The sequence below is a fragment of the Dermacentor silvarum genome, chromosome 10 (assembly GCF_013339745.2).
Source record: "Dermacentor silvarum isolate Dsil-2018 chromosome 10, BIME_Dsil_1.4, whole genome shotgun sequence".
NCBI lineage: Eukaryota > Metazoa > Arthropoda > Arachnida > Ixodida > Ixodidae > Dermacentor > Dermacentor silvarum.
The window spans coordinates 124,147,688-124,155,051 of NC_051163.1; the positions used below are offsets into that span (position 1 = coordinate 124,147,688).

A 7,364-nucleotide genomic window follows, 5' to 3' on the forward strand; every position below is an offset into this window, starting at 1 on the left:
TTGGAAGTTAACCAAAGATCAGTAGGCCGGTTGGCTTTGGGAGCCCACGGTAATACCACATATGAGGCAGTGCAGGGTGACATGGGTTGGGTCTCTTTTGAAGTCAGAGAAGCACAGAGCAAAATTAGTTTTGAAGAAAGGCTCAGGAACATGGATGAAAATAAATGGGCGGCTAAAGTGCACAAGTATCTCTACATGAAAAGCGTAGACACAGAATGGAGGAAGAGGTCATGGAAGTTGGCAACCAAGTACAGGATAATCGAAACTGCAAATAGACAACCAGGAGTCATCAGAAAGAAAGTGAGAGAAACAGAGACCGTGAATTGGATGCAAAGAATGGAAACAAAAAGGACAATGGAGATTTACAAGAATGAGAAGAAAGAAATTAGAAGTGAAAATCTGTACGATAACACAAAGGGCAGTGCCTTGCTATTTGAGGCTCGAACCGGTTGCCTAAGGACGCAAACATATCGAAACAAATATTCGGAACTAGATGAGACATGTGCATGCTGCAGTAAAGATCCAGAAACCACTCAGCACATCCTGATGGAATGCGACGGGATGCACCCAGCGAGAACCGTAGGTAACGTGCAACTCCCAGAAGCGCTTGGTTTCAAAGTGGAAGGAAACATAAACAGATCAGCCGTAGAGATCAGCAAGAGACGATTGGAGTACTGGTGGAAAAAAAGCAGGGAAAATATGGATACGACCTGATCTCTTAAAATCATAGGAAGCGGCACAAGGTAAATTTTTGTAAAATAAAAATGAGAGGTATACAAAAATGCTAGATGAAGAACATGTATAGTATACCTGATTAAATAAAGCAGGCTAGGTGACTATTTGTCGCCGCCCCGTTTCAAAGGAGATGCCAATAAATCATCATCATCATCATCGTGTTTGTTCCCGACGCGCTCTCTCTTTCTCTCTTCAGCCATGGATGATAACGGTTGCTTCTGATAATGGCGTGCCCGCTATGGACGAAAAGGCGAGTGTGCCGGCTCAACTGCAAGCGGAGGCGAGGACTCAGAAAGCTGCTGCAGGATGGTGACGCAGATAACAAGCGGACCCGGAGTCTAGGGCACGGGAAGCTGCAGCAAAACGGCAACGCCGGCAAGAGGACCGGGAGCTGAGGGCTCGCGAAGCTGCAGCAGCACGGCAACGCCGGCATGCGGACCCGGAGCTGAGGGCTCGCGAAGCTCGCGCTTGAATGGAGCATCGGCGCCGCCAACCTCAGGTAGAGAACGCTTCCCACGGTCTCGCCGCTTCTAGGCCCGCTTGCCGGCGTCGGGGGATTCACGGTTAACCCAATGATCCCCCGGTGCTTCGCCCACTCATCATCATTCATTTCGTGGATATTCGGTTATTTTTTTTGTTTGTTGCGCATTCTTCACCAGCAAACCATAACTTCCCGCAACTCAAGTTTTGCAACAATCAAAGTACCATTCGGCATCCCGTATCAGAAAGTGAGGTTGCCGCTTTCGCCATTCTAAAGAAGTGTGCAAAAACTCCACTGGAGTTGTCTAAGTATGCTCAAGCATATCGCTAAATTTCAAGTGGGCCCACACCCAAATTTCAAGTTGACCCTATCCGAAATTTTAAATTGGACCACCCCCAAATTTCGGTGAGCCCCGGCACATTTCAATTTAGCCCACCCACAAATTTCAGGTTGGCCCACTTGCAAATGTCAAGTTGGCCCACCCCCAAACTGTTGTTGGCATGCCCCCAAATTTCAAGTTGGGTTATCTCCAAATTTCAAGTTGACCCAACGCCAAATTTCAAGTTGACCCATCCACAAATTTCTGTTGGCCCACTCTTACTATGAGCTTGCCCATGTGTTTTCTGTGGAGCCCAATGCATGCCTATGCGTATTCTTTATGATCAATTTTTTAAAGAGAAAGTTTTACTAACGTAGTCGATCCGAGTTTCACCATCGCCAGCAATTGGACCTTCATTTGATAGCTGCGCCGTAGCCTTAGCAACGCATCACGTGACTCGCCGCACGGAGCTCCGCCCCCGCTGCCAGCATGGCGCATGCGCTCTCCGCAGCTGGGTCACCGCCTGACCACGTGACTCGCAGCGCGCCTAGCTATGAGGAGCGCCGCGCTCGCCTAAAAAAACGTCGCCTCCCCTCCCTCCCTCCAGTCCCCCCACGGCCTTTCGTGCCCCGACGGAAGAAGTCGCGTTTGCTCTCCACCGTGCGTTCGCTCCGCGTGAAAGCGCGCATCCCCCGTGCTCTTTCATTCGCACATACATCATACGGCGCACGGCGACGATTTCATCGCCATTGGAGTCTATACGGAAGCTCACGGCGACGGCGACGGCAGAAATCCGCTTGGAGGGTCCATATAATTGCTACCGCAATAAAAAATAGTCAGTGCGAACTTGGCCGTGGATGAAAGCGAAGCCGGGCCGCTCTTCTCCTCTGAAAGTTGTGCGGGAGCGGGAGGCTTTGAGCCATCGTCAGCAAGCGGCGTCTGACCAGCCCCCGGATATTGCCCGGCGGCGCATTTACATTCGCGCGCAGGTACAGCCGGTTGACTGCAGCGCACCCGCGCGGCACCAACAGAAACTACGCATCTAGGTGCTTTTCGGTCCTAGGGGTCGCGCGTACCTATCTCCGTCGAGCTATGGTGGCATAGTCGAGCCCCCTAGTCCCCGCTCGCCGCCATAGCCGCGGGGACGCCTTCACTCGGCCAGGCGAAGGCAACTCGCCGCGAGAAGGTGGTGCGCACACTGCGGGAATCGATGTCTATCCTGCATTGTTTGAGATAAAACGAAGCGATACAAGGTGGAACAACGCGTTTGCGCGAACGGAGCTGTGCGTGCGCAAACAGCGCGACGACGACCACTTTGAGAAGACGATCGTTTTCTAGTGCGGCCGTGGCGAGCCGACTGTTGGGTTCTTGCGCAGGTAACTAGAGAAACACGGGATTTTGACGCGATTAGCGAGATTGTATACAACCGTACGGACTTACGCTTGTGTCATATGGTCAATGTTAAAACGACGATGGCATTTGTGCGCCGGCGAAGTGTTAAAACGGGATTACATTTGGCCGATCATGAAGTCGGAGGGAAGTATGCATGCGATCGTGGACCAATGGTAGAGCATCAAGCTCGGAGTCGTACCTGAAAGAACTTTAACTTTTATTCTCTGATTATGCCACAGTGTTAGAGCCTAATTTCTCGCCATTAGTAAACAGGCAAGAAGACAATACATTGCTGCTCTACTCCTGTCGCGACTGTTTAGTCAATTAGTTTTAGTAGTGCCGTGTTACGGTACGGTAAGTGCGGTAACGTACCGCCATAGAGTTTCTCACTATAGTGTGAAACTCTATGCGTACCGCGATCACCGAATACGTTTGGGCTGCGTGTGTGCTCGATGCGTACGGTAACTTGATAATGATGATAACGGCTAACATTCAGGCCTTGCAGAATGCAAGAACTATGTGCTGAGTGCGAAATATTAATTTTGGCAGATACTAGAAAGCTTTAGCTTGTCTATACACGCATTATTCTTTACGGAATTGCCTGTTACGTGAAATGTGGACGCCAGTGACAAAGCTGGAGGCGACATCTTGTGACGCTTTGTCCAACAACACGTGAAACCTTTTTTTGTTACGTAGGTGTGTTTGTCGAAGCAATATATAAAAATAGGACTGATTGTTGTAAATTGCACCGCTGTCGACACTTTACACCAGCAGATAAGTAGAATATAGTTAGTTACTGCAATAAAAACTCAGCGCCCCCTCCAAGTAAAGTCTACGTCACTAGATGGCGCCACCAACCTGAAGTGTTTTTTTCTGCCACGCTTTTATTCAGATTTTTTTTTTTCGGGGGTTGATTTTCGGTTCTTTGAATTTTTTTCTCATTCGGGCTGAGAATATTACTCGCCTGTACGAAGGGTACGGCCACAAGTTCAGTTCAGCTCAAGGTTATGCTTCCGGTTAGAGGGACTGTCATACCAGTGCCTCCTCTATACTTTCAGTGCCCGGCAGAAAGAGCGGAGGACAATAGCCCGCCGCCGTCGGCGATAGTACAACGCATTGCCACCAGGTGCCTCCACCTAAACAGGGTAGCGGAGTTCGCTATGCGCCGCAGCCGGCGTGGGTCTGGCGCCGCGCTCAAAATAAAACAGCTTAAATCCTCAAAGTTCTGCGCTCAAACTTCGAACAGCGTCCGCGTGCTACGCCCACAGTGCCCACGCAGGGTTAATATCGCGGGTGCAATCACTGAAAGATTTTACTGAGTGTTTCAAAGCGTTAGCTGCCAGCTTTCACGCACTAACCGTAAGCGAAGAACACCACGCTAAATGAGTACTAAAAACATCGCGTACAATCACCTACCTTGATTAGCAGACAAACCGATAGGTTCACTCAATAAAAGCATGCGACCGCGCACCTCGCTGCATCAAAAACGCCAATTCGTCGTTATTTACAAGGACGTTGGACCAACTTCAATATGCGACAAGTGAAGAAAGGCGATGTTTTCCTTTAACTACCTTAATAGCTTACCGCTAGCTCCAGCTTTTATCTGAAGAACCATCGACGTAGCGCCCTTTAGATGCCGCGTACGCACAGACCTACGCGTGGACATGATAGGCATGCATTCCCAACATTGACTTGCCATGGATGGTGGCTCAATATTCTGGAAAATTAACAAATTTGATGCGATACGAATACAAACGTTTAATCAAAAAAACATTTATTTGTAAGCACCTGTATTTTCAGTAGCCCTTAAGCACTTACAGCTTCACATATTTCCTGGACAGGGGCTTCTTTGCAAAGTATTTGAATGCATCATGCTTGTCACTGACGTTGAATGCATAGTTCACCAGCAGTGGCCGCAAAAACCGAACAGATATCAGCTCCATGAGCTTAACTCTGTGAATGGCATCACTCTCTTTGCACTTGAGCAGGTTTGAAGCACACAGGCCTGGCACAGCATACTTCACCAGTGTTGACAATGGCTTTCGCAGAGTAGGGTTGTCCTTCAGGGCACGATCAGCAAATGTCCTTAGCACGTCAACGGCAAACAGCAACTGGTCTGACGGGTAACGCAGCCCACCTCGGTCCTGGCTGCGAGTGAACTGCAAGATGGGTTGATTGCTTGCAGGCTTCGTGCAGACTGAAGTGCAACTTTCACAACGCATGTGCTCGTTTATTACACGGGCAATATAGCCCCCAACGTAAGCAGTTGCCGAAATTTCTCGTGAAGGCAACTGCTGCGGCAAGACTGTCGTGTTGAGCCGTTGCAAAACACAAAAAAGCACCTCTCTGTAGCTGAGGAAGCTGCTGTGCTGGCGAAGGAGAAGCTTCAGTGTGCAGGGTACCTGTCGACATTTGTTCACGTTCACGGTGAGCAACATTTGATGTCACACTGGATGCTGCAATTCCAGTTTTCAGAACCTTCTCCAGGCCCGACAAAACAGAGCGAACATTCAGCATGTCATTGCAGCCGGCGGACATTCGCAATGTGCCAAACAGCGACTCGATTGGGTCACTATTAAACTTGCGAGTGAGAACAAACAGGAACTTCTCCTCTGTGAGCAAGTACTTGATGCAGGCAACTGTGGAATACGTGGTCAGAAGCAATTCTTCGTACGTTTCTTTTGTGAAAAATTCCTTTTTATCTCCACAGCTTTTTTTCAGTTTGTCCAAGTACATGGGCAGTGTTACCTCAAGCCACTCCAGTCTGGCATCTTCGGCATCGTCGAATTGCCGAGTGTCGGGCCATTTTTGTGGATGTGCTGGGTCGTATTACTCGTGTCATGCAGCACAAACCAGCGATACATGTTCTGCATGAAAATGATGGTCTGGCCTGCATCTGCGAATGCGAAACTTGATGTGTGCCCAGCTTGGTTCCTGAGATGCTCCAGGGCCGCAGTAACATCAGGCGACAGCACCTGAATTGCCCTTGCGACATTCATTTTTTCTATATTATTCGGGTAAACATGTTTGCGGCTAAGGTAGCTGACAGGCTTTACAACCAGGTCCTTCTGTAGTTCGTACAGCTTCTTGATGTAGCAAGACGAGACCTCTCCTTTCGGGCCAAAGTCATGTGCCAAAAACTGCGAGCGAACATTTTTTAAAACATGGCACGGATCAAAACTTAAAAGAGGAGTCTGTCGCAGTCACAGGGATGTGTTTTCCTGTACGTAAGAATATCATCTCCAAGAAGTTCCATGGCATTGACATTAACTTTGTGGTTGTCACTAACTAAACGAACTACCCTGAAACCACAGGCCTCTACTTTCTCCAGCACAAAAATCAACAACTTGTGAAGCTGTGGGCCTGTTAACCCCTTGATAAAATAGTAGGCCACTGGAATGCGATACGATGTCGAGAGTCGAGTGATTAAGAAGCAGAGAAGAGAGTTTGCTAACGTGAGGTCACCACCCTGTTGTTCCAAAGAGATGTCTGCATGCCCCACAAAGCAGTCCTGCTCTTTGTTGTACTGCAACTTTTCCTTGATTTTCATTTCATCCACTATGAGTGAGCACACTCTTGACTGAGGTACACTCAAGCTCTCAGCTTCTACTCTAAGGCGATCTTTGGCGAGTTTGCTGAAGCCTGTTTCTCCACTAGTGGTTCCGAAGTAGTTGCTCAAAGTCTTCCTGCTGGAAGCTTCAGAAGCATTTCACCGCGAATGTGTTCATATGCCCTTGCCGACAGATGCCTTAAAACTACACAACGTCGGGTTGTCTCCTCACACCAGCTTGGCCTCTTCTTCCTGAAGTTCTGGATTTGATCAATCAAGAATCGAGCTGCAGGTTCCTTTTCTTCCGCCCTTTCCTTGATGTAAGAAACATCCGCCACTAGGGCATCCTCGTGTAGCCTTTTCAATTCCATTTTGTATTTGCCGACGGTCTGTTGCAGTCTAAGCAGCTGACTCCTCAAGCCCTTTTCTTTCCTTATCCATCTGGCTCTCTCAGTAACAAGCACGCTTGAAGTTGACCTGATGTTTACCTGGACGCTTTGATCGCACGAGTTGGGTGCCGTTGATGTGTCCATGGAGCAGCAATCAGACATATGCTCTACTGATGAAGTAGGCGCTGCTGCTGGCAGCAACTGTTGCATCGCTGAACCGCTCGCGGAATCATTTCGCGCCATTGTAGCACTCAGTCTTTTGTCGATGCTTGCTGTATTTCGCGCCGGCGTTGATTTCGGCAGGAGATGGGACGGGTATTCTTCAAAAACAGACGGCACAGCCCCTTTCTTTAGACGTCGCCGCTTGCCTTCTATGAAGTCCTCTTCTTTGAAATGTCGGCTGCACACTTTGGTGTAGCATGAGGTAGTATTCGGCGACCACTTGTCTCGTCGTATTGAGGCAAGCCATCGTGCTCGTGAAAGCCATCGTGCTATTTC

The 7,364-nt window shown here is 48.9% G+C and overlaps 1 pseudogene; it reads right to left on the minus strand.

The window, feature by feature from the left end:
• Positions 1-3,956: 3,956 nt before the first annotated feature.
• LOC125941112 (uncharacterized) lies at positions 3,957-7,076 on the minus strand (annotated as a pseudogene).
• Between the last annotated feature and the right edge of the window lie 288 nt (positions 7,077-7,364).